We start from the raw sequence: 19208 nt of genomic DNA on the forward strand, positions 1-19208 counted from the left end.
CCTTCAAAGGTAGCCCCACATAGAGCGCATTGCAGTCCAAGCGGGAGATAACCAGAGCATGCACCACTCTGGCAAGGCAGTCCACAGGCAGATAGGGTCTCAGCCTGCGTACCAGATAGAGCTGGTAGACAGCTGCCCTGGACACAGAATTGACCTGCGCCTCCATAGACAGCTGGGAGTCCAAAATGACTCCCAGGCTGCACACCTGGTCCTTCAGGGGCACTGTTACCCCATTCAGGACCAGGGAATCCTCCACACCTGCCCGCCTCCTGTCCCCCCAAAGCAGTACTTCTCTCTTGTCAGGATTCAACCTCAATCTGTTAGCCACCATCCATCCTCCAACCGCCTCCAGACACTCACGCAGGACCTTCACTGCCTTCACTGGTTCTGATTTGAAAGAGAGGTAGAGCTGGGTATCATCCGCATATGGATGAACACCCAGCCCAAATCCCCTGATGATCTCTCCCAGCGACTTCATGTAGATGTTGAAAAGCATGGGGGAGAGTACAGAACCCTGAGGCACCCCACAAGTGAGAGCCCAGGGGTCTGAACACTCATCCCCCAACACCATTTTCTGGACACGGACTAGGAGAAAGGAGCGGAACCACCGTATAACAGTGCCCCCAGCTCCCAGCCCCTCAGGACGGTCCAGAAGGATGTTATGCTCAATGGTATCAAACGCCGCTGAGAGATCCAGCAGAACCAGGAAACAGCTCTCACCTTTGTCCCTAGCCCGCCGGAGATCATCAATCAGTGCGACCAAGGCAGTTTCAGTCCCATGATGAGGCCTGAATCCCAACGGGAAGGGATCCAAATGGTCCGCTTCTTCCAGGCGTGCCTGGAGTTGTTCAGCAACAACTCGCTCATTCACCTTGCCCAAGAATGGAAGATTTGAGACTGGGCGATAGTTGGGCATCATGCCCGCATCTAAAAATGGTTTTTTAAGAAGCGGTTTAATAACTGCCTCTTTCAGTGGGTCTGGAAAGGCTCCCTCATGGAGGAAAGCATTCACCACCCCACGAAGCCCATCGCCCAGCCGTTCCTGTCTAGCTTTTATAAGCCAGGATGGGCAAGGATCAAGGAGACAAGTGGTTGGTTTCACTCGTCCAAGCAGTCTGTCCACATCCTCGGGGGTAACAGGTTGGAATTAATCCCACACAACTTGACTAGACAGACTCTAGCACTCTCCTGCCCCGGCCCTGATGCCACGGTGGAGTCTACCTGAGCGACCTGAGTGAATGAGCGACTTTATCTGTAAAAAACTTTTCAAAATCATTGCAGGAGATCATGTGGGCCGCACTGAGCCCTGATGGAGCAGGTGGTTCTGCTAAATTGCGAACCACCTGAAAAAGTCTCCTGCTGCTGTTTTCTGCAGATGTAATAGAGGCGGTGAAGAAAGTAGTTTTCGCCGTCACTACCGCCACTTGGTAGGCTCAACATTCAGCTCTAACCCGTGTCCGGTCAGCTTCAGAATGGGTCATCTGCCACCGGTGCTCTAGCCGTCTCAATGATTGTTCCATTGCCCTCAGATCCGTGGAAAACCACGGGGCTGTTCAGGCTCCATGCAATCAGAGAGGGCGCTTCAGAGCCAGTCAATAGCCCTGGTTAACTCCACATTCCAGCAGACCACCAGGGAATCAGCTGAAAGGCCATCAACATGGGATAAACCATCCCCTACCACTCTCTGGAAACCATTTGGATCCATTATGTGGTGGGAGCGGACCATCCAAATCGGTCCCACCTCCCTGCAGAAGGGAAGGGTCGCTGAGAAGCCCAGTTGCACCAGGAAGTGATCTGACCATGGCACTTCTTTCGTTTCGCTTTTACTTAGTGTCAGATCACAAACATCAATAGAGGTAAGCACCAGGTCCAAGGCATGTCCGCGGCTATGGGTTGGGCCAGACTTATTCAGGGACAGCCCCATTGAGGCCATGCTTTCCACGAAGTCCCGAGCGGCCCCTTGTAAGGTCGTGTCAGCATGGATGTTAAAATCCCTTAGGACAACCAAACTAGGTGTCTCCAGGAGAACATCCACCACGACCTGAAGCAGCTCGGGCAGGGAATCCTTGGTGAAGCGGGGGTGGGGTTGGTACACCAAAAGGAATCCTGTACTGCCCCTATTGCCCAACTTCCAGAACATGCACTCAGAAAACTGGGTCTTCCCAATAGGACGCCTGGTGCAAACTAATGATTTCCTAAAAATCACTGCAAACCCCCCTCCCTGCCCACATGACCTGGGTTGCTGAGTGTAAGCGAAACCCGGTGGACAAGCAGCGGCAAGGACAGGCCCATCTGCTTCATCCAAGCAAGCCTCTGTTACACATGCCAGGTCAAGTCCTCCATCCACGATCAAGTCATGGATCACAGTGGTTTTATGGATCATTGACCTGGCATTGCACAGCAGCACCTTCAGGATATGTGGGTATCCCTTGCTGATTCCAGTATCCCGTCTGGTCAAGACCAGACCTGGAGTCAGGGATAGTCCTCAAACAATGAGTAAGCCCCCTTCCTCAGTAATGACGTGGTCTGGTCTTAGCTTAACTCCTCCTCCTACCCGTGATCACTGAGATTGGTTGCCCCAGTACACACACACACCCACCCCTGGGACTTGCCCCAGCCATTTTGTTTGATGGGACCCACTCCCAGGCAGCCCTGACCCCTCCCCTTAAAATCAAATTAAAACCTGTACAAAGAACAAACTAACAAAACAATAAAAAAGAGAATGTTACAAACACACCATAATTAAATTAAATTAAATTAAACACCATAATTAAATTAAATTGCTTCCTCACAGGAAAGGCAGCTGCTCTCTGTCCATGCAAAGGCCCTCTCTTTCTCTGGTTCATCGTTCCTTTGGTCATTCTCCATCCTCTGCATCATAAAGACACTGAGATCCAGCGCCGAGGGCCTTCTGGCAGTTCCCTCATTGCGAGAAGTGAGGTTACAGGGAACCAGGCAGAGGGCCTTCTCGGTAGTGGCGCCCACCCTGTGGAACACCCTCCCTTCAGATGCGAAGGAAATAAGCAGCTATCTTATCTTTAAAAGACATCTGAAGGCAGCCCTGTTCAGGGAAGTTTTTAATATTTAACGCTTTACTGTTTTAAACATTTGATTGGGAGCCGCCCAGAGTGGCTGGGGAAACTCAGCCAGATGGGCGGGGTATAAATAATAAATTATTATAATATTATTATTATAATCCTCCATCCAGCCCTGTTTCCACCTCTAGATCTTCATGAGTCACCTTCACAGTCCCAATTCCCTCAGGAGGTACAAGTGGACCATTTTGGGAGACCCAGGTCTTCGTCTTTTCCAGGGACTGTGGTCTGGGTCAGTCAGAGAAGTAGTGACAAGGCTTGGTGCTTGGGGTCAGCTGAATAGGTGCTCAGGGAAGCTCCTGTTCTTGGAGATGGACCTCTGTCTAAATGCCTTGCATTGCATGGAGAGAGCAGGAGAAGCAGAAGGAAAGCAGCTGGCACATGGGAATCCCAGATGGAAACACCCACCCCCATTGCTCCTTATAATGTTGATGTGCTGCCTGATCTCGAGCCCCTCTTCTGACACAGGACTACCCTAATCTGGCACTGACAAAGCTGGATATTCAAGGCAAAGGGGTAACTGTACTTAATGGAAAGTTCAACCTTGTAACACTGTCCTAAAGGATCTTCACTCGCTCTCAGTGCATTTCAGAGCACAATTCAAACTGCTTGTGCTGATCTTTAAATTGTCATGGTTGCATCTTTCAGGCAAGAAATGTATTGATCTAAAATATAGAGATCATTCCTAGTTTATTGCTTCAAGAAAGTTCTGGTAGTTTTACTCTGTGTGATTCAAAGCAGGTGTTTTCTCTAGCTGGAACATTTTCCTTTCTGCTAAGAGCAGGTGGTGGGATCAGTTGTTATGAGATTATGCTGAACCTTCCTTGTTTCTGGGAACCAGAAGAAGCTGGCTTAAACTGGGGTGGAGCCAGGCTTGGTATCCAGTCCCAAAGTTACTCTGACACTGAATTGTTTATAAATTACAGTCTTGAAAGGCGCCTAGTCCCACTTTCTATTTTGCTATTCTCTACTCTGCTTGTGTCTTTCTTACTTGAGTGCTGTTTTGGTATGCTAAGTTAGGGTTTTACTATAAATTCAGTTTTTGGATTGTTATAATTCTTTGCCTTCAGTACTAAATTTATCTGCTGAATGGATTTTTTTGCTGCCTCTGATTGTTTTTTCCTACTATATGGAGGCCCTGTAGAACCTGAAGGAGCGTCTCTACCTGCATCCTTCACTCTGAACCCTGAGGTCCTCCTCTGATGGTCTTCTGCTAGTTCCCTACCTGCAAGAACTGAGGGTACAGGGAACCAGGCAGAGGGCCTTCTCGGTGGTGGTGCCCGCTCTGTGGAACGCACTCCCTTCAGAGGTCAAGGAAATGAACAACTATCTGACATTTAGAAGATAGCTGAAGGCCGCACCGTATTGGGAGGTTTTTAATGTTTGATGTTTTCCTGTCTTTTATATGTACTGGAAGCTGCCCAGAGTGGCTGGGGAAACCCAACCAGATGGACAGGATATAAATAATACAATCATTCTTATCATATTGTGATTTTTTTGTAGTTATTTTGGAATTCGTACTGCAATATCAGCTCATGAAATGATATGGGTGGAGAAAATCGCAGGGTTGCCGTAAACTATAATCCCACCCACAAACTCATTCACATACATTCTGTAAATTTGGGGAAGTCACACACCTTACCTGTGCTAATACTGGCAGTCTTTGGCCTGCACAGGCACACCCGGTGTGTAGAGCCTCCAGCCACAGGCACTGTCTATCATGAAAATGGGTCTTTTGACTAGGAAGATTCATGCAGTTGCTGTCATCGGAGGCTGAAGGATTGTATCTCAGCTTGTCAGTCACTCTGACACTACCTAAAAAGAATAAGAGGAACAGAAATCCTTTTGAGGTGCAACTTCTATATCAGCCCTGAGATCAATTCCATAGACTCTGCACCCCTGTTTCTGATGACAGGTGTACATTATTCTCATCCTCAGTGGAAAAGACAATAAAGATGGAAGCCTGAGAGAGAGGAAAAGGTTTCTGGCTGCTTCCTGGGTGGGATTGGGGAAACAAAGAGCCGCTTCTGAGAAGGCCTCCCCCCTCCCCTCTTCCTCTCGGGATTTCCTCTCCTCTCCAGGGGACCAATGGTTGGACTGGGCAGAATCACTGCGTCTGGACAGGGCAGGGACAGGGCGGGAAGAGGATGGAGTTTGTAGGAAGGAAGGGTGGGGGGACTGGACCCCCCACTTTCCAGGGATCCTTCTCTGGTTGCCTTGAAGGGGGGCCAATTCCTGGGTGGGAGGGAGAAACCAAGGCGGCCCCTCCAGAGATTCATCGTGGGCGTCATGATGGAGATGTCTCCCCAAAGACTGGTCTTCCTCTCTCTCCTCCCCCCCCCCATTGCTGCGCTTCCCTGACCCGACGGTGCCTCCTCCCTTCTCCCCCCATTTCCATGACCCCCTCTCTTTCTCCCGGAGTCTCCACTGCACCCAGACGCCCCCTTGGCCCGGCTCACCACTCGCCAGGCGCAACCCATCTCTCCGGCCCTAATGCCCCCCCCAAGACGAGCAAGGGAGGGACGGGGGGTCTCTATGCCGGCGCCTCCCGCACCCCTTAACCCTTTCCTGGCCCGCTTCTCTCCGCGCCCCAGGGATGCCTGCGAGGGGGAAAGGGGGCCAGGGAGCCCTCGTGGGTGGGCGCCCTATCTCCGCCCCTGCGAGGAAAGCCGCCTTGGCAGCACGCGTGCCGGGATCCAGGCCCCACGGAAGGTGCTTGGGGGAGCTGGCGGGGTCTCTGGGTCCTCTTCTCCCCTCCCCCCCCGTGACCCCTTTACCTCTTTGTCCTCGCTCCCGATCCTCCCTTCCATTCCTGCAGCATCCACGGGGGGGGGGGGGGATTTACCTGCCGCCCCTCCTCCCCTTTCCGAAAGCGCGCGGAAAGCTACGGCGCAGAGAAGGGGCGGGATCTGGGGTTGTGGTGGGCGGGGTGAGAGGAGGAGGTGGGGGGAAGGGAGGGAAAGGATTGAGGGGGCGGAAAGGAGGTTTCCCCCTCCCCTCTTCCTTCTGGGATCAGCAAAGCGGGGGAGGAGCTGATCCCGGACATCCAGCTGCCAAGTGGGTCCCGTCCTTCCTACAAAGTTTGTATTGCAGCATCCTCCCCTCCCCCACCCCACGAGCCTAGATCCCTCCGTGTTTTAGGTCTTGGTGCTGTTCAAACCAGGAATGGAGGGGGGCAGCTAAACGACTCCCCCCAAATCCCAGCTCCCCACCCCAGCCTCTGACTAAGGTCAGGACAAGGACCCTGGACACAGGCCCCGTCCAGGCACAGCAGCCAAGAGGCTCAGCAAAGCAGCCGATACAATTGCAGCCAGAAGCAGATTCCAAAATCTGAGGGATCCCTTGAACCAGAAACAAGGAGACCAGCCAGGAAGAGCAGAGCAGAAGAGCAGCCAGTCGGCTTGGTCTTGATTGAAGACTGTCGTCACAGGACTCCCACCTGCCCCCAGGTGGAACAAGATGGAAGCCCCCAACAAAAGAAGACCCCAACTTTTATTAGCTGCTAATGCCCCACGCTACACCCCCAAGACTACATCATAACTACATCATTGACACATTACACAGAGGAGGGGTTCAAGGAGAAGAAGAAGAAGAGTTTGGATTTGATATCCCACTTTATCACTACCCGAAGGAGTCTCATAGCGGCTCACATTCTCCTTTCCCTTCCTCCCCCCCCCCAACAAACACTCTGTGGGGTGAGTGGGGCTGAGAGACCTCAGAGACGTGTGAATTCTCTGAAGGAGGAGGAGTTGTGGTGGTAACCTGAGGGTCTTCTCACCTGTCCGGTTCCTCCTTTCCCCTCCCCATGATTACATTCCTGAAGACAAAGGGGGCAGTTCACTGTTTCCTGCCCCCAGAGGGAAGGGCTGGTCACTGTCCTGTGTTTCAGTCCGTACTGAATCCACTTCCATATGCAGGTCCTTTGTGAGTGGAATGATCTTCTGTCCAGGACCATCAAGGTTGGCATGCCAACTGGGCAGTGCTCACTGTGGATGTGTTGGCTGCCTTGTCTCAAGTCTCCCCCCTTTGATAGTCCTTCCCTCATGGTGTAAAATAAAAGTTGAACGGTGCAGATCCGATGTACGGCTGATTTTATATGAATTTATAACAGAAGCATTGCATATGTCGTGTGTGAGTGTATGTGTGTCGTGTTTGTACAAACTGAGTGATGGGGGGGGGGGTTCCTGCCACACATGAATTCCAATCCCAAAGAAGGGCGGTGCCAAAGAATGCACCAGTTACCGCACAATTGTGCTCATTTCATTTTATTTTTTTAAAAATGATATTTTATTAAATTTTATCAAAGAAAGAAATTACATAAAGAAAAACACAGAACAAATAAACACTACAAACACATCATAATTAACATATATGAGGGGGGGAGGGGAAAAACAAGAAAAAAGAAAAAGAACAAAACACTAAAAAATTCAAAAACATAAAAATAAAAATCTCTCTCTTTAGTTTCTTACCATCCATAAACTTATTTCCTTGACTTCCTCACACCTCCCTTTCTTGTATTCCAGTTTAAAATTAATTAGCAAATTCATTCTTATTAATTTTGTCCTTAATTATCTTTCTTCACATATTATTTAATCCTAATTTTTATCTGATATCTATCCCTTCTTTCACATTCTTATTTTACCTTTTTTACTAGAACCTCTTCAATTCATTTCAATGTCATCAACATTCAAAAATTTTACAATGTTTTTGTAGATAGGTTTTAAATTTCTCCCAATCTTCTTCCACCAACTCTTCTCCCTGGTCTCGAATTCTGCCCGTCATTTCTGCCATTTCCATGTAATCCATTACTTGCATCTGCCACTCTTCCACGGTGGGTAGGTCCTGTGTCTTCCAATGCTTTGCGATGAGTATTCTTGCTGCTGCTGTAGCGTACATAAAGAAAGGTCTATCCTTCTTTGACACCAATTGGCACAATTGTGCTCATTTCACAGGCTAGCAAGGTTATGCTTAAGATGCTACAAGGCAGGCTTAAGCAGTATGTGGACTGAGAACACCCAGAAGTACAAGCTGGATTTCGAAGGGGCAGAGGAAGCAGAGACCAAATTACAAAAATGCGCTGGATTATGGAGACTACAGAACATCCTTTGACTGTGTTGACCACAGCAAACTATGGGGAGTTCTTAAAGAAATGGGAGTGCCTGATCACCTCATCTGTCTCCTGAGAAATCTCTACGTGGAACAAGAAGGAGGACGGTATATTGTCTTCCTGCTTATTTAACATAAATGCAGAATTCATCATGTGAAAGGCTGGGCTGGATGAATCCTGTAATAAAAAATTTAAGGTCTTTTATCCAAACCAATCCTGCCTCCACATGATAGAATTGCAAATCTGGCAATGCAAAAACTCCTCTCTCCTTTTTATCTGTTAATAACAGCTGTTTAATTCTCGATTTCTTTCCACTCCATATAAATCTAGATATTTCCCTTTTCCACTCCGTAAAACAATTCATTCCTCCTAAAATGGGCATTGTTTGGAATAAGAAAATCATTTTGGGGAGGATTCATTACATGATTCCATGTGCTGGTCGCAGCAGGAGGGGGAAGTCTCCCTGGATGCTTCAGCATCCGGCTTCTTCTGGGTCTCCAGGCCCCCTCCTCTCCTCCCTCTGAGCCTGAACTGCTCTCTGCCCCAGCCTCTTCCCGCTCACCAAACCCTGTTTCCTCCTCAGTTTGCAACATCTCCCCTTCCAGTCGGCTCCATTTTCTCCCTCTTTCGACTCATCCAACCACCAGTACCCAGGATCTGAGCCTTCTTCCCTTGTGGGTCCCCAGCTGGTGCCTCCCCCCCCCCTCACCAGCCACTCCATGACAACAACAGCAGCCACAGCACTGTGGTCTTCTGGTAGGAAAACTCCTGAGAAGCATCATTGAAGCAAAACTTCTGGGACTATGGAAAAATACTATCTTCCTCAAACCCCAGAATGAGCAGGAGCTCTGGGGTTGCCCCATGGGATTCATGAGTGAAGATGGGCCCCCCAGGAGACTTCCCTGCTACCTGCAGCCCCTCCTTCCCCCTCTTGAAATTAGGCTTGTGGAGAAATCTCCCATTCAATTTCAGCATTTCAAGTTTTCTTCAGAACGCGCAAGACAGGAGGCAGCAATGAAGTTATGGTGAAGAAGCAGTGCGGGGAGATCATGCGGTGGGGGGGTGACAGAGTTTGGTGCAAAAACCAAAAGTACTTTCATGTAAAATTATACTCACCATTGGGAGATGTTGCCTTCATTATTTTATTATTATACAGTTTTACATATAAACACCAGAGCTTCACATATACCTCATGCTTTTAGGATTGGTTTCCTGCTGAGTTCATTGCTCACAGTGGACTCTGAGAGGAAGACGTCCCACACTCCATACATCTAAATGGGTTCTCCCATGGGAGAGTCGCTAGATGTTCCTTAAATACTCCATTATAAATAAAGCAATCTTTTTGCAATCTTTTCATTTAAACTGCTTCTCCTCTTTGAGTTTGTGATGGTCTGTGAGTCTGTTGATTTTGAACTTCCACTAAGAGTGAACCTCTATCTACTTTCCTGATATTTATATGGTTAGTATTTTATGTGAGTTTGTTGACATAAATCAAGGGTTCCACTCTGACTGAAGCTCCTTCTACAGTCCATACCTTTAAATGGTTTATCCCGTGTGAGTCTGTTGATGTTGTCTAAGGTGTCCATTAACCCTAAAGCTCTTTCCACACTCCATACATTTATATGGTTTCTCCCCTGTGTGAGTCCGTTGATGATTTCTAAGGTCTCCACTCTGACTGAAGCTCTTTCCACACTCCATGCATTTAAATGGTTTCATCCCTGTGTGAGACCGTTGATGTTTTTTTAGGTTTCCATTATCACTAAATCTCTTTCCACAATCCATACATTTATATGGTTTCTCCCCTGTGTGAATCCGTTCATGATTTCTAAGGTTTCCATTATCACTAAAGCTCTTTCCACACTCCATGCATTTAAATGGTTTCTCCCCTGTATGAGTCCGTTGATGATTTCTAAGGTTTCCACTCTGATTGAAGCTCTTTCCACACTCCATGCATTTAAATGGTTTCTCCCCTGTATGAGTCCGTTGATGTGATCTAAGGCTTCCATTCTGACTGAAAACCTTTCCACACTCCATACATTCATATGGTTTCTCCCCTGTGTGAGTCCGTTCATGTGATCTCAGCTTTCCACTATCACTAAAGCTCTTTTCACACTCCATACATTTAAATGGTTTCTCCCCTGTGTGAGTCTGTTGATGTCTTCTTAGGGTTCCACTATCACTAAAGCTCTTTTCACACTCCATACATTTATATGGTTTCTCCCCTGTGTGTGTGCGTTGATGTATATTGAGGTGTCCACTATGACTGAAGTTCTTCCCACACTCCCTGCACTTAAAACGTTTTCTCTCTCTGTGAGTCCCCTGGTGTGTTCTAAGTGTTGCATCGAAAGAGAAGCTCTTTCCGCACTCCATACCTTTAAATGGGTTCTGTCCTTTTTGTGTTCGTTGATGTGAACTATGTGTGCTCATTCAGTGAAGCATATTCCACATTTCACACATTTTAATGCCAATCCTAATGAAACGAAAGGTGCCCTGTCCTTTGCAATTCTGTCTTCTCCATCACCTTTTTCAGAGTGGGCAGAAAGGAAATCCTGTTTGGGTTTCAAGAAAGATAACACAGGGAAAAAAGGACACATCAACTGCCATTAGCACCTTCTCTTATTTCAACATCTCCTACATTCTCCCATGTCCTCCCCATGTTCCCAATTTTTAGGAAATGAAAATGCTATGATGTCAAATGATAGTAATGCATCAGCAACTTTTCATAATCCTCAATCATCTTTAATAACACAGCATGATCTTGGAATACTGTTGTCTTGTGGGACTGCCTTTCCAATCAAGTGGTTGCCCCCGTTTCCACCTCTAGATCTTCATGAATCACCTGCACAGTCCCACTGACCTCAGGAGGTCCATATGGACCATTTTGGGAGACCAAGGTCTACATCTCTTCCATGGACTGTGGTCTGGGTCAATCAGAGAAGTAGTGACAAGGCTTGGTGCTTGGGGTCAGCTGAATGGGTGCTCAGGGAAGCTCCTGTTCTTGGAGATGGACCTCTGTCTACATGCCTCACATTGCATGGAGAGAGCAGCAGAAGCAGGAGGAAAGCAGATGGCACATGGGAATCCCAGGTGGAAACACCCACCCCAATGTTTCTTTATAATGATGATGTGCTGCCTGATCTCGAGCCAGTCTTCTGACACAGGACTATCCTAATCTGGCACTGAAAAGCAGGATATTCAAGGCAAGGAGATAACTGTACTTAATGGTAGGTAGCCATATTGGTCTGACACAGTACAAGTAAAAAAGTAAAAAAAAATAGTCCAGTAGCACCTTAGAGACCAACTAAGTTTCTTCTAGGTATAAGCTTTCGTGTGCATGCACACTTCTTCATATAGTGAAGGGTAGTGGGAGATGGTGGTAGGAGTACGCTTCTGAGAAAAACCCCACCCCACCCTCCCACGATATACAAGGGTCTGGTGACATCTGTGTCAGTGTATCTGAAGAAGTGTGCATGCACACAAAAGCTTATACCTAGAACAATCATAGTTAGTCCCTATTTTTTAATTTTTTATTTCAACTGCGTCAGACCAACACGGCTACCTACCTGAATCTAGATGTCATGGGCTGTTGGGGAGCAGTAGTTCCTTTGGTGGGGGACATGTCCTGCACTTCCTGGGGTCATTTTTCCACCCTTGGTCCCCACCCTGCACTCAGCTCTCACCTGTGGCCTCCAGAAGCTGTCAGCATGCAACAGGGGTTCCAGCAACCCCTGCCTCCTGCCCCATGGAATGCCCTCCCTTCCGAGGGCAAGGAGGTAGGCAACCATCTGACATTTAGAAGACAGCTGTATCAGGAGGTTTTTAATGTTGGATGTTTTACTGTCTTGTATATGTACTGTAGGGATGCGGGTGGCGCTGTGGGTTAAACCACAGAGCCTAGGACTTGCCAATCAGAAGGTCAGCAGTTCGAATCCGCGTGACGGGGTGAGCTCCCGTTGCTCGGTCCCTGCTCCTGCCAACCTAGCAGTTCGAAAGCATGTCAAAGGGCAAGTAGATCAATAGGTACCGCTCTGGCGGGAAGGTAAGCGGCATTTCCGTGCGCTGCTCTGGTTTGCCAGAAGCGGCTTAGTCATGCTGGCCACATGACCCGGAAGCTGTACGCCGGCTCCCTCGACCAATAAAGCGAGATGAGCGCCGCAACCCCAGAGTCAGCCACAACTGGACCTAATGGTCAGGGGTCCCTTTACCTTTACCTATATGTACTGTAAGCTGCCCAGAGGGGCTGGGGTGAAATACCTCGTGTTACAGACGCTTCAGGTTACAGACTCTGCTAACCCAGAAATATTACCTATTTTAAAGAACTTTGCTTCAGGATGAGAACAGAAATTGCACGGCGGCAGCAGGAGGACCCATTAGCTAAAGTGGTACCTCAGGTTAAGAACAGTTTCAGGTTAAGAATGGACCTCCAGAACGAATTCCGTTCTTAACCTGAGGTGCCACTGTACTATTACTATTATCATGTGATTATTTTGTAGTTATTTTGGAATTCGTACTGCAATATCAGCTCACGAAATGTTATGGGTAGAGAAAATCACAGTGTTGCTGTAAATTATAATCCCACCCACAAACTCTCTTTCGCATACAGTCTGTAAATTTGGGAAGGTCACACACCTCACCTGTGCTAATACTGGCAGTCTTTGGCCTGCACAGGCAAACCCGGTGTGTAGAGCCTCCAGCCACAGACACTGTCTATCCTGAAAATGGCTCCTTTGACTCAGAAGATTCATGCAGTCGCTGTCATCGGATGCTGATGGGTTATATCTCAGCTTGTCAGTCACTCTGACATTGCCTACAAAGAATAAGAGGAACAGAAATGCTTTTGAGGTGCAACTTCTGTATCAGCCCTGAGAGCCATTCCATGGACTCTGCACCCCTGTTTCTGATGAGAGGTGTACATTATCCTCATCCTCAATGAACCAGGCAGTGGAAAAGACAATAAAGATGGAAGCCTGAGAGAGAGGAAAAGGTTTCTGGCTGCTTCCTGGGTGGGATTGGGGAAACCAAGAGCCGCTTCTGAGAAGGCCTCCCCGCTCCCCTCTTCCTCTCGGGATTTCCTCTCCTCTCCAGGGGACCAATGGTTGGACTGGGCAGAATCACTGCGTCTGGACAGGGCAGGGGCTTATGGGGCGGGAAGAGGATGGAGCTTGCAGGAAGGAAGGGGTGGGGGGACAGGACCCCCACTTTCCAGGGATACCTCTGTGGTCGTCTTGAAGGGGGGGGGGCGATTCCTGGGCGGGAGAGAGAGGCCAAGGCGGCCCATCCGGAGAATCCCCAAGGAAGCCACGATGGAGACGCCCCCCCCCCAAGACTGGTCTTCCTATATCCCCCCACCCTGCCAATACTGCCCTTCCTCCCCCCCCCACGTCCTTGACCCCCTCCCTCTCTCCCGGAGTCTCCCCTGCATCCAGAGGCTTCCTTGGCACCACTCCCCCCATCTCTTCAGCCGGAAGGGGCCCACAAGACGAGCCGGGGAGGGACAGGGGGGTCTCTATCCCTCGTGCCCGTTAACCCTTTCGTGGCCCACCTCTCTCTGCGCGGAGCCCCTAGCGCTCCGGATATTCCCAGCGGGCGCCACGACGGAGACTTCTCCCCAAAGACTGATCTTCCTATCTCTCTCCCCCCCCGCCCCCCGTGCTGCCCTTCTCTGACCCAGGGATGCTCCCCTCCCTCCTCCCATTCCTCGACCCCCTCCCTCTCTCCCGGAGCTTCCCTTGCACTCTTGCGCGACTGACCCCTCGCCGTGCGCGCCCCATCTCTCCGTCCCTATTGCCCCCCCCCAGACGAGATGGGGAGGGACAGGGGGGGTCTCTATCCAGGCGCCTCGCGCACCCCTTAACCCTTTCCTGGCCCGCTTCTCTCCGCGCCCCAGGGAGTCCTCGTGGGTGGGCGCCGGGATCCAGGCCCCACGGAAGGCGCTTGGGGGAGCTGGCGGGGGTCTCTGGGTCCTCTTCTCCCCCCCCCCGCGACCCCTTTACCTCCTTGTCCTCGCTCCCGATTCTCCTTTCCTTTCTGCAACATCCACGGGGGGGGGGTCCCCTGCCTCCTCCCTCCTCTTTCCGAAGGCGCCCCCCTAGAGCTACGGGGCAGAGCAGCAATCCGGAGTGGAAGCTCCACTTCCGGGAGAAGCAGGCAGGTTGGGAGGGGGCTCACACACACACTCCCCCCCATTCCCGGAACAGAAGCCGGATTGGAGGAACAGGGGTGGGACGTTTGGGGGTGGGATCTTGGGTTGTGGGGGCGGGGTGAGAGGAGGAGGGGAGGGATTGAGGTGGGGACAAGAAGGTTTTCCCCCTCTCCTCTTCCTCCTGCGGATCAGGAGAGGGGGGAGGGGCTGATCCCGGAGATCTAGCTGCAAAGAGGGGTCCCCCCCCAATGTTCACACTGCGAAATCCTTCCCCCCCCCCCCCACGCCATGAGATTGGATCCGGCCGTGTTTTAGGTATTGGTGCACATGGAGTAGCGGGTTGGGCTCTGTGACTCCTGTGTTACGGGAAAAATGGGGCTTGGGCTTTTGCACAAACACCCCCCCCCCACACACACACCATAGCTGTCAACTACAGATGTGGAAATAAGGGACCAGCAGCCCAGCGGCGTAGCGTGGGTTGTCAGCACCCGGGGCAAGGCAAGTAATTTGCGCCCCTAACCCCTAACCTGCCGCCGCTGCCAGCTTCTTCTTGCTGCTGCCTGGGCTGCTGCCATGGGGCTCTGCTATAGCCTGCGCCCGAGGCTCTTCGGCGACTCCAGAGGCAGCGAGCGCGCCCCCTCCAGATGTTGCACCCGGTGCGGCCGGGCCCCCCTGCACCCCCACGCTACGCCACTGCAGCAGCCTCGAAAATAAGGGACCAGCAGCCACAACAAGGGATTTTCCTTAGCTTATACAGAAATCCGGCACTGATAGAGCCATGCTGCTTTGGCTGCCCCTGACTGTGTTTTGCAGGGGGTTGGACTAGATGATCCTAAGGGTCTACAACTCCCACCAAAGAAGAGGGGCAGACAAAACTGATGAAGGACAAAGCTTACAGGCAGAATTAGAAACCAGGAAGAGGACCTCTTTAACAAAGAATGGGGAAAGCTTATAATTTATTGGAAAAGCTATTGTCAAGAGTTACATACATTAGTAGGATTGACAGAAAACTTGTAGTAAAAATTTGAACTATGGATGGACAAATGATTTATAAGAGTAGAGTTAGGAAAGGGATGCAGAGGGGGAAATCACTACATTAAGATGCTGCACTGGCTGGAGGGGATGCTAAGCAGCACGTCTGGGCTTCCGTCGTCCTGGCGCAAGGAGTTCCATCGGCCCTTCCCCGCCTGAGAGAGAGAGAGAGAGGGAGGGAGGGAGAGAAACTTTCGCCCACGCCGCCCGCGAGCCCGGCATGAGGTGGTTGCGTTGCCGCGGTGGCCGCTGAAGCACTGCCCTTCTGCGTCCCTCCCCATGCCCTCCTCTTCCTCCTCCCTCAGGCCGCCTCCTCAGCTGCCGCTGCCGTCTCCATCTTCCCCTGGCAGCGTGGCGGAAGTCTCGCAAGAGAGGGGCTGCCTGCCCACCCGCCACCACCCGTCTCCTCACGATGCGCCCCTGAGGGTGAAAAGGGAGAGACGGAGACGCAGCAGCTCGTGCGCACGCTCTCTCGAGGCGGAGGACCCCGAGCCGCTGCTTCCCCCTGAGCCGGGCGAGCATGAAGCTCAGGAAATTTAAGGGACATCATCAATCCCGGACAGCAGCGGGAAAAGGCACTGGGATAAGGGAGTTCCCTGCCAAATAAGGGACGGTTGACAGCTATGCCCGACACCCAGGTAAAATTCTTCCCTTGTGTCTCCCTCAGAGGTAACACAATGAGGCCAGAAAGAAAGCAAGGCAGCTGTTGATCTGTTTGCAGGCAGAGCCCCGCTCCATGCAAGGAGTGAAGCAGCCCAGAACTAAAGCGCGTTGCAATTTGTACACCCTCAGATAGCAGCTCTCCCCCCATCACAGAGAGAGCACCCCAAAAACATCCCCAGTTGCGTCACAAAGGGTCTCCCCCCCCAAGAACAGCACATGGGGAGCAGAGAGGGGATCCTTCCATCTGGCCCAGACAGAAGGATTTTAAGAACACAATGTAGAGTTCCACCCATTTACACTAAGATTAATGTCCGTCGCTAAATCACACAAGAAAAGAGTTCCATAAAGACATTCAAAGGAGCGCCCACAATTAAAAAGTGCAGCAGGACGATCCCATTGAAACAAAACACAATTTAAAGAGCAGAAAGAAACAGAGCAATGTGTAGCAGACAACCTTCGTGGACCACATGAGCCAGAAGCTGTACGCCGGCTCCCTTGGCCAGGAAAGCGAGATGAGCGCCGCAAGCCCAGAGTCAGCCATGACTGGACCTAGTGGTCAGGGGTCCCTTTACCTTTAAGGTGTACTACTGGCAAGCCTGGTATCCCCCATCTTATATTTGTGCAGCAAATTCTTCTTGCCTAAGAGCAGGATCTTACCTTTCTTCTTAGTGAAATTTATTGGATGCCTTTATATACCCCCTGTTTCTTCAAGAAGCTCAGTGTGGTCTTAAGTCGTTCTCCCCCTCATCGTTTAATCCTGACAACAACCCTGTGAGGTAGGTTGGGCTCTGAAGCCATCACCCAGTGAGCTGCATGGCTAAGTGGAGATTTGAACCCAGGTCTCCCAGGTCCTAGTCCAAAACTCTTAAGCACTGCACCCCACTGGCTCTCGAATGAGACTCTTGGAAAGTGCATGCATGCGCAATTATCGAAAGTTTCAGTGCAATGTTTGGTGTTTGTATTAAAAGTTGTGTGCACATGAATCAATGACATTAATATATTAATGGTAATTACAGTAGAAAAGCAAATTTTAGGTAATGCTAGACGGCGATAGGGTTAGTTTGGAATGCTGGGATTGAAAAATTGAACAATTTCTACATGAATCACAACAAGATCTAAAATATAAATACAAAACGCCAACAGCAACAACCCCCGAAAAAGCCTTATGTCATGTATCAATGAAGTTGTTGGAAAATTTATTATGGGAAAGGGGGTAAAAGTCTTAAAAGTTCATGCAACCATATTCTCGGGGTTCCTACTCTTTGCGTGGATGAACCTTGTTGCAACAAATAAAGATCAGGTCTCCTGACCGCTGTTTTGCTCCTATAACTTGCCTGGATTCTCCTTCTTTGCTGACCACGGAGGAACCACAGGTGTGGCCCCCTAGTGAGCTGGGCAGCGGAGGAAATCAGCACCCCAGGATTTTTTCCTTCTAAGTGCTTTTCCACCTTGTTACTGGAAAAATCCGAGGGCTCCCTTGGACAAAAAGTAAAGACACCAACCAGAGTAAATTGGAGCAAATCAGCAGCCTGTAGGCTTGGCCTTTATTGACTGTTGCAACAGGGTGCTCCCCTCACTTGCAGGTGAGAGGAAAGACACAGAAAAATGGTGTGCAAGGTCTTATAAAAACTTTTGAAATTCCCATCCTGTAGATCAAGCCCACCCCCAGAAACATCATGCATACATTACAGAAAGGAGGGGTTGAGGGAGGAGTTGCAGTGGTAACCTGAGTGTCCTGTCACCTGGCTGGTTCCCTTCTCTCCCCCTCCCCATGAGTCACTTCCAGGAGACAAAGGGGAGCTGGCAGTTTCCTGCCCCCAGAGGGAAGATCTGATCATTGTCCTTTGTTCCAGTCCACTCCCATATGCAAGTTCTTTGTGATCTTCATTGTCTTCTGTCTAGGACCATCAGGGTTGGCATAGCAACTGGGCAGGGCTCCTGTGGATGTGCTGGGATGGTGAAGGGATTATGGCTGCCCTGTATCAAACCTTCCCCATTTTGTAGTCCTTCCTTCATGGAATAAAATAAAAGTGGAACAGTGCAAAACCAATGTATGGTTGATTTTCTATGAATTTATAACAGAAGCGTAGCGTATGTAGTGTGTGAGTGTGAGTGTGTGTGAAGTTTGTACAAACTGAATGATTGGGGTGGGGGGTTCCTGCTACAACCTGAACCTCTTACCTAAAAGCAATGAGACAGGAATGTGTCCCTGCCCTCAGCAAACAAAATAGCTCCCCCTCCCAAGATACTGAGGTGCCCTGAGGGCTGTGCGGGACCCCCAATCCTTGAAATGAAAAGGGGAGAGGCTCAGGAAAGTTTCAGGTGGGGAGGGGCAGCACAGGATTCAGAAGCTCCTTCTCGCTCGGATTCCGGGTTAGCGCCATCGCCTAATGGCGGATTCCCTCCGAGCTCCGAAGGGAATCGGCTCAGTAGGAGACGGGTCCTGCCGCGGCAGCGACGCAGGGACCCTCAGAAACCCCCTTCGGAACGGGGGACGGAGAGAGGCGCGGTGCTGAGAGTTGACTGCTACTCCTACTGAGGGAAGCTGCATGCCATGGTCGGAGAGCGCTGACTTCTTCCTTTGAACATTTGGACCTAAAGTAAAAGCCCGTGAGTAATACGGAAATTGGATTTACAAAAGAAAGGGTTTTTTTGCTTGAATTTGGTACGATCAGGGAAGGCGCAAAGAGGAAGTCCGTCTCCCCGCCTTGTAAACAATTTGAAACAAGGACTAAATAACTAAGGTCGAAAGATCTCCTTCTTATTGGATAAAGTTATTAATTGCACGGATTGATAGTATAAGTAATTGTGCTGGAGGATAAGAGCTAACTTTGTGAGCTAAAGTGCCACCCCACCCCCCCGGGACCCGGGAGTGATCCATGAGAGGAGCCTGTTGAGGAGACACAGAAGATTTTGACAGCTGTCAAATTAGCTGTCAAAGTTGGAAAAAATAGAGAACTTTGTTTCTGATGTTCTTGCTGGTTACATTAGTTACAATATAGTTATAAATTGTTGAAAATAAAGAAGAACTGAAACAAATTAACTTGACTTTTGGGTTGGAAGTGGAAGGAATACTGAATAACCAGAATCCCTCTAGAGGGGGTTCAGGGACATTACAAGAATGGAAATAGGTAGAAAAATACTAGCTGATCTGGACGAGGTTGTTTTT

At 49.9% G+C, this 19208-nt stretch overlaps 2 protein-coding genes across 8 annotated transcripts in view; both read right to left on the reverse strand.

The window, feature by feature from the left end:
• Nucleotides 1-19208, reverse strand: part of LOC309351867 (uncharacterized protein) — a 96534-nt gene that overhangs the window by 30205 nt on the left and 47121 nt on the right. The window contains exons 1-2 of one of the 3 annotated variants that reach the window (XM_081879998.1): nucleotides 14196-14446; nucleotides 10575-10751 (exon numbers count right to left, since the gene is read on the reverse strand). The exons of 1 other annotated variant lie outside the window; for it this stretch is intronic. The gene's annotated coding sequence lies outside the window, so the exon portion shown is untranslated. Of the gene's footprint in view, nucleotides 1-10574; nucleotides 11874-14195; nucleotides 14447-19208 lie in introns of those variants that run through there. One more of the 3 variants, XM_081879997.1, reaches the window with a different exon arrangement.
• LOC309351843 (uncharacterized protein) overlaps nucleotides 1-19208 on the reverse strand; it is a 31970-nt gene that overhangs the window by 3648 nt on the left and 9114 nt on the right. Inside the window, exons 2-3 of one of the 5 annotated variants that reach the window (XM_081879943.1) lie at nucleotides 12837-13009; nucleotides 4738-4910 (exon numbers count right to left, since the gene is read on the reverse strand). The exons of 1 other annotated variant lie outside the window; for it this stretch is intronic. The gene's annotated coding sequence lies outside the window, so the exon portion shown is untranslated. Of the gene's footprint in view, nucleotides 1-4737; nucleotides 4911-5872; nucleotides 5928-12836; nucleotides 13010-19208 lie in introns of those variants that run through there. 3 more of the 5 variants (XM_081879941.1, XM_081879942.1, XM_081879945.1) reach the window with 3 other exon arrangements.

This window comes from Podarcis erhardii, assembly GCF_964252035.2.
Source record: "Podarcis erhardii genome assembly, chromosome: 10".
Lineage (NCBI taxonomy): Eukaryota > Metazoa > Chordata > Lepidosauria > Squamata > Lacertidae > Podarcis > Podarcis erhardii.